Source organism: Haematobia irritans, chromosome 1, assembly GCF_050003625.1.
Source record: "Haematobia irritans isolate KBUSLIRL chromosome 1, ASM5000362v1, whole genome shotgun sequence".
NCBI classification, from domain to species: Eukaryota; Metazoa; Arthropoda; class Insecta; order Diptera; family Muscidae; genus Haematobia; species Haematobia irritans.
This window is the reverse complement of record NC_134397.1, coordinates 37607769-37616373: the sequence shown is the minus strand read 5'-3', so window position 1 is coordinate 37616373 and position 8605 is coordinate 37607769.

The window sequence follows — 8605 nt, the reverse complement described above, 5'->3', positions numbered from 1 at the left end:
TACTTGGGTTGCGGTAACACTTGCCGATGACAAGGTATCTTAAAACTTCTTCACACTGTCTTCTCAATTCTAAGTTAGTCCATAGTCTATAGAAATAAAATTTTTACAAAATTTTCTATAAAAATAAAATCTTGACAAAACTTTCTATAGAAATAAAATTTTGACAAAATTTTCTATAGAAATAAAATTTTGACAAAATTTTGTATAATAAAAAAATTTTGACAAAATTTTCTATAAAAATAAAATCTTGACAAAATTTTTTATATTAATAAAATTGTGACAAAATTTTCTATAATAAAATTTTGACAAAATTTTCTGTAATAATAAAATTTTGACAAAATTTTCTGTAATAATAAAATTTTGACAAAATTTTCTATAATAATAAAATTTTGGTAGATTATTTTTTTGGAATAGCTATATAGAACTATAGACCGATATGGACCAATTTCGGCATGGTCTGCTATATACTAGCGTAATGTACCAAATTTCACCACGTACCAAATTTCAACCGGATCCAAAACCAAATCTGGGGATCGGTTTATATGGGGGCTACATATAATTATGGACCGATATGGACTAATTCCTGCATGGTTGAAATTTGCTTCTCTTAGAGGCTCCGCAAGCCAAATCTGGGAATCGGTTTATATGGGGGCTATATATAATTATGGACCGATATGGACCAATTTTTAAATGGTTATTAGATACCATATACTAACACCATGTACCAAATTTCAGCCAGATCGGATGAAATTTGCTTCTCTTAGAGGCTCCGCAATCCAAATCTGGGAATCAGTTTATATGGGGGCTATATATAATTATGGACCGATATAGACCAATTTTTGCACAGTTGTTAGAGACCATATACCAACACCATGTTCCAAATTTGCTTTTATTAGAGGCTCCGCTAGCCAAATCTGGGGGTTCGTTTATATGGGGGCTATACGAAAAAGTGGACCGATATTGCCCATTTGCAATACTATGCGACCTACATCAATAACAACTACTTGTGCCAAGTTTCAATGCGATAGCTTGTTTCGTTCGGAAGTTAGCGTGATTTCAACAGACGGACGGACATGCATAGATCGACTCAGAATTTCACCGCGACCCAGAATATATATATATATATATATATATATATATATATATATATATATATATATATATATATATATATATATATATATATATATATATATATATATATATATATATATATATATATATATATATATATATATATATATATATATATATATATATATATATATATATATATATATATATATATATATACTTTATGGGGTCTTAGAGCAATATTTCGATTTGTTATGGTGGAGGATATAAAAACGTTTTCGGTACACGTTTTCCAAACGTTTTGTTCTTTGCGTGTATGTAGGCCCTATATAAACCGACTCCTCAGAGTCTCATGCAGGAATAAATTTCGTCCGAGCTGGTAGAAATTTGTCACACTAATTACCAGGCGAAAATTGGTGTTTTTTGAATATTTTTAGTAGAACCACTCCCCAGAACCTCATGGAGGAAAATATCATTTGATACAAGCTATCATTATGGGTACAAAGAGTCATCAAAATTTTATCTTATACAAAATGTCTTCTAAATGTTTGAGAAATAAAAATTGGAGTTCGGAAATAAAATTGGATGGTCTATCAATATAAAGTCGTTGTGAAAAATTGGCCAGTATGAACCGTATACTATGTGTACGGGATATATTGTCCAAATCAGTGATGTACGTCGATGAGGGAGTAACGTTTCTACCCGATACTTTTTTAGCCATTACTCCAATCATGATTTGTTATATAGAAAAAAAAAATCGAACAATCCCCCAATTTCTGGCTATTCTCCACCAAATCCCCAAGTCCCCAAAGAAAAAATTTCGTTCCCATTCACGAAAAAGATCCCTGATTTGGGGAAAAATTCCCAACGCTGGAAACTCTGATTTAGTGGTTTAATATTTGGCTATTCATTTTAGTTTCTGCCTTTTTTCGTGACTCTTAGGACTTTTACTAGTTTTGTTTGGGGGAAAAACCTAGTGTTTTTTGTGAAACAATTCCAAGCAGCACTGAAGACCACCGCTAGATGTACAATCTCTTGAAGATCACTGTATGAAAACATCAGTGCCAATATAAATATGTAATTTTTTGTTAAAAAATACATAAAAAAAATTTAAATTTTAATCGAAATAAAATAAAAACAACTATGCTCGAAACAAATATTCACAAACATTAAGAGAAATCTCTTCAATTTTCTCGACGAGTGAAAAAACAACACAGCTATTTGCATTAAATGTAAATTCATTCAAATAAGCATCACACAATCAAGCAGACCAGGAAGTGAGAGAGCAACACGAAAAAAAGAGTATGGTAAACACGTACACAAATATGTCTATTAATTGTATGAGAGAGAAAACGAATTGTTGTTTATTTGTGTGTGGGGATGTGTTCATATATATACGTATATAGCCTAAAGTCATGCCTATTACCCATCAAGCAAGCAATGTTTGTATATTTTCGTGAAAGAAAATAATAGCTTCCGCTTCCTCTTTTTGTCAAAATGAAAAAAAATCAAGTAAATCCAGAGCAATAACAACGAACGAAAAAAGGCGATAGAAACGTCAACTAAAAATTGATTGGAACAAGAAGAAAACATTTCCAGCCAAAGCAAGCTAGTTAATGTAAAAGGAATCGAATATCAAGAAAGGGAAAAAAGAAAAGAGGAAATAAAATTGGAAAGACACAAAACTGGCAGCTACACACCACATTACCAGGAAAAGTTCAAGTGCCATAGAAATGTCTATCTATGTATATGGAAATTTGGATATCTAAACAGAAGGGGCTAAGCGAAAAGACATCAAATGAAACGACCATACGCACACACACATCCAGAAAAGAAGACTTAAACTTATAGATCTACTCTTCCATGTAGGTTCCGCACACACACACACATAGCCCTAGACATTCATAGAACCCCTGCAAAGAAATACAATTCACGTTTCCCTCCACAAGAACGTGACTTAATTTTCATTTTTATACAACTATTTTGTTGTCTTTTTTTTGTTTTGTTTTTATACAAACCAAAGAAAATTTGATGTTATTCCATCTTGCACATGAAGACCAAAAAGCGACCAAATTGTATATTGTAAATGTTTCATTCGTTCTGTCGCTTCACTAAGCCTTATTTTACTGTAACTAGAATTTGTCTTTGTAAGTGACGTTGTATCTTTCCTAATGGACACCTAAACTCGAAGGCAGACATGATAAATGTTTATGTCTTTCTTTTCTCGAAATGATGAAGAGACATCAAAGCGTAGGCTGCAACAAAAACAAACTGCGAAATGTATGAGGATGGTTGGAAAATATTTCGTGGCTATAAAGTGACAAATACATGTCATGACAAAATGACCCATTGGCCAACAGAAATGAGACAGTGATTGGTGGTTTTTTGTATGAATGACAGAGCTTTTAGGTAAATACTTTTTCATGTGGGTGGTAGAGGGCGCGGAAATGTGATTCTATTTTCCACGCAATAATGGCTTTATTAAATAACTGGGTTTTGAAGCCTTCGGCTCTTTTGCAAATAAGCTTTAAAAATTTTGTGATGGCGAAAATAGTGGAAATATAAGACACCTACCCTTGTTTATAGACCTACGAACCAATGATGCAAAACTAGTAGATTGGTATCCCAGGTGGGTGATATGTAAAGCACCAAAGTAAAGCTATATACTTTTATTTTTTTATACCCTGCGCCACACTGTGGAACAGGGTATTATAAGTTAGTGCATATGTTTGCAACACCCAGAAGCAGACGAGATAGACACATGGTGTCTTTGCTCAGGGTGTACTCCTGAATCGATATAGCCATGCTCGTCTGTCCGTGAACACATTTTTGTAATCAAAGTCTAGGTCGCAGTTTTAGTCCAATCGACTTCAAATTTCGCACAAGTATGTGTTTAGGCTCAGAATAGAAACCTATTGATTTTGGAAGAAATCGGTTCAGATTTATATATAGCTCCCATATATATATTTCGCCCGATATGGACTTATATGGCCCCAGAAGCCAGAGTTTTACACTAATTTGCTTAAAATTTTGCACAGGAAGAACGATTGGTGCTATTGTCAAGTGTGCCAAATTTTATTGAAATCGGTTCAGATTTAGATATAGCTCCCATATATGTCTTTCGCCCGATATGGACTAATACGGTCCCAGAAGCCAGAGTTTTACCCCAATTTGGTTGAAATTTTGCACTAGGATTACAATTAGTAGTAGTAGTATTAGTGAAGTGTGCCAAATTTTATTGAAATCGGTTCAGATTTAGATATAGCTGAAATATATATCGTTCGCCCGATTTACACTCATATGACCACAGTGGCCAATCTTTTATTCCGATTTAATTGAAATTTTGCAAAGGGAGTAGAATTAGCATTGTAGCTATGTATGCCAAATTTGGTTAAAATCGGTTCAGATTTAGATATAGCTCCCATATATAGCTTTCGCCCGATTTACACTCACATGACCACAGAGGCCAATTGTTTGCACCGATTTGGTTGACATTTCGCACAGGAAGTAAAATTAGGATTGTAGCTATGCGTGCCAAATTTGGTTGAAATCGGTTCAAATTTAGATATATCTCCCATATATAGCTTTCGCCCGATTTACACTCATATGACCACAGAGGCCAATTTTTAACTCCGATTTAGTTGAAATTTTGCACAGGTAGTAGAATTAGCATTATAGCTATGCGTGCCAAATTTGGTTGAAATCGGTTCAGATTTAGATATAGCTCCATTATATATGTTTTTCAGATTTCGACAAAAATGGTCAAAATACCAAAATTTTCCTTGTAAAATCGCCACTGCTTAGTCGAAAAGTTGTAAGAATAACTCTAACTTTCCTAAACTTCTAATACATATATATCGAGCGTTAAATCATAAATAAACTTTTGCGAAGTTTCCTTAAAATTGCTTCAGATTTAAATGTTTCCCATATTTTTTTTTAATAACATTGTGTTCCACCCTAGTGCAGCAGCCGACTTAAATTTTGAGTCTATAGTTTTTGTGGAAGTCTATCAAATTCTGTCCAGATCGAGTGATATTTAAATGTATGTATTTGAGACAAATTTTTATATATAGCCCCCAACACATTTGACGGCTGTGATATGGTATCGAAAATTTAGATCTAACATCGTGTTTCATCCCAGGCCGTTAGCTGATTTAAATTTTAATTCTAGAGTTTTTGTGGAAGTACAAAAAATTGCCTCCTTTAAAAGTATTTATATCTGGAAATGCAAACCATTATATAGCACCCAGCAAATTTGAAGTAGTAGAGATGGTAACACAAATGTTTGTCTACATAGTAGTGAAGGGTATAATATAGTCGGCTCCGCCCGACTTTAGACTTTACTTACTTGTTTTTTTTTCAGTATTTTTGCTTAGAAGCCATAAACGTCAGAATCAGTCTAGATTTTTTCAAATTGGCAACCTGGCGTAGTTCCATTTTCAGATTATCGACACATTGGTAGCTTTAGTACCAACCTTACTCTCTAAAATTTCCCAGGCTCAAAAATCCAGCGGATTGAGATCCGGAGATTTGATTGACTATTGTGCGGTTGATATAAAGTAAGGAAACTCCTTCTTAAGCCATCTTTAGTTAATGTGTGCTGAGTGCGATGGTGGTGTGTTCTGTTGGAATGTCCAAAGTCGTCTGCGCGCGAAATATTTGTCTGTCTAGGTTAGGTTAGGTTAAGTGGCAGCCCGATGTATCAGGCCATTTAGACTATTCAGTCCATTGTGATACCACAATGGTGAACTTCTCCCTTATCACTGAGTGCTGCCCGATTCCATGTTAAGCTCAATGACAAGTGACTTCCTTTTTATAGTCGAGTTTGAACGGCGTTCCACATTGAAGTGAAATCACTGAGAGAAGCTTTGAAACACTCAGAAATGTCACCAGCAAGGCGGGCATGCTAACCATTGCACCAAGGTGGGAGTACAACTTTGGCCTCTGTGGTCATATGGGTGTAAATGTAAACGGATTTAAACCAAATTTTGCACACTTTACGGCAGGTCAATGGTACTCCTTGTGAAAAATTTAATCATCTAAAACTCTGGCTTCTGAAGCCATATAAGTGGATATCAGGCGAAATATATATGGGAGTTATATCTAAATTTGAACCGATTTTAATCAAATTTGGCCACAATACCAACCACACTTTCAATTGCACTCTTTGTGCAAAATTTATACCAGAGCAAACGAAATAAAAAGAAAACAGCATCGCATCTGATTATTTCTAATATTTGCTTTTCGGAGTGGACCGGTTTTTCTTTTGAAAATAGCTCCGCTCCCGGTTTTAAAAATATCGCTCCCGCTCCGACCAAAAAAGGATTCGTTCTGCTCCGAATTCCTTAATAAAATCCACCTTCACAGTTGATTTTGCTACAGGGTATTAATAAAATTAGAAATGTGTCTGTATTGAATATTTACATGTCACGAGTGTAGAATGAGTTACATAATTTAATTAATAATAGCAATGTGCAACACATATCAGATTGTCGCCTTTGTGATATGTTACACTTATAGATTTAATTTACCCGCAAAGGGATTAATATGCATTTCAATAGCGGATTATTATACGAAATTCCCTCTTCTGCACTTTCCCTTTGATGAAATGTTATCTTTGTATTTGAAAATGAACATTGTCATCAATTATATAGAGGAGTTGACGACTATCACTAAGTCCATAACAATTGAAACGAATTTTCATAAGACCTATAAGAAGACTAAACGACTTAGTGACAACATATATAAGAGAATGGGAATGGGCAGAGACGGAGGATGAGTATAAACGAAGTTTGTCAAACAAAGTTAGTCATTGGTATTCATGGTCATTAGTCCAGGGCCACCTACTTAAGCTTATTGTTTTGAAGAGTTTTTCTTTTATTCTTTGTCTTCTAATTCGATGGTTTGGCCTTTATATCATAGTCAGTCATTCATTCTTCTGTTACTACTATCAGCTAAGAGACAATAGTGACAAAAGTCTTTTGTGTGTGTGTGTGTGTTATACAAAAGACCCCGAATCACCCAAAAAGAAAGGAAGACCAACAGACAGACAAACAGACAAGAGTTTTCTAAAACTTGGCCATTGTCTATGAACAAATTGTTTGCTCTAAACTTGTTGAGGAACACATGTCAAGGACACACTTTTAATATTTTGTCAACATCAGTGTAGACCTACCAAACTGACATCATCATTGTGTTGTGGCCATCTCTATGGTCACAGTGGGATATATAAGAAAACGCAAATGATATTTATTCATATAACTTTCCATCTCCTCCTACTCAACTAAATTCCCTGTAGAGAAAACAAATGTGTTTTCGTCGTGTTTTTTTTCTTTCTTGATTTTAATTTGGTTTTCTTGTCTTCTTCGACGAGCCAACCAACCACCTACAAAGTTAGACAACAAGTTCAAAGTTCAATTTGTTCAATGCTTTAAGGCTAATTGCAAATAAGCTTAGCTGCAAAAGTGATTATGGGAGTCATTTTTCTGCTTGGCTTACTTTTTAATAAATCGATATTGTACAATAGACACAAGGAAAGAAGCAGCTGTTAATATGAATGGTGGGGCATAAGGTGTCGGATAAGTGATATTATTTAATTTCCTTAACATACAAAGGGCGATACTCATACGCACCGGTGTACTATGATAATCTTCTAATAATTCGAAATTGAGATAATTTTATAAGGAGTACCCGCAAGGTGTACAACATAAGGAAAACAAGTGGATAGCGTAAGAAGTGGGGCAGGGCCGACTAGATCATAGCCTAAATCTTTCCTTTGAATTAGTTCACCTATCCATGTGAGGTGCGTTATTAAGTTTGAGTTTGTAACATAAACTTTAATCTTTGTCGTTATGGCTGATGATTTGCACCAGTATTTAAGTGATGTAGGATGGGTGACATTGAAAATGGGTCATACGTGATGTTAGTATACAATGTGACCGATATGTATTGGAACAAACTTTTCATATTAAAAGTTTACACTTTTTTATACCCTCCACCATAGGATGGTGACGGGGGTATAATAAGTTTGTCATTCCGTTTGTAACACATCGAAATATCGATTTCCGACTATATAAAGTATATATATTCTGGGTCGTGGTGAAATTCTGAGTCGATCTGAGCATGTCCGTCCGTCCGTCCGTCTGTTGAAATCACGCTAACTTCCAAACGAAACAAGCTATCGACTTGAAACTTGGCACAAGTAGTTGCTATTGATGTAGGTCGGATGGTATTGCAAATGGACCATATCGGTCCACTTTTACGTAAAGCCCCCATATAAACCGATCCCCGATTTGGCTTGCCGAGCCTCTAAGAGAACCAAATGTCATCCGATCCGGCTGAAATTTGGTACATGGTGTTAGTATATGATCTCTAACAACCATGCAAAAATTAGTCCATATCGGACCATAATTATATATAGCCCCCATATAAACCGATCCCCAGATTTGAACTCCCGAGCCTCTTAGAGGAGCAAAATTCATCCGATCCGGTTGAAATTTGATACGTGGTGTTAGTATATGGTCTCTAACAA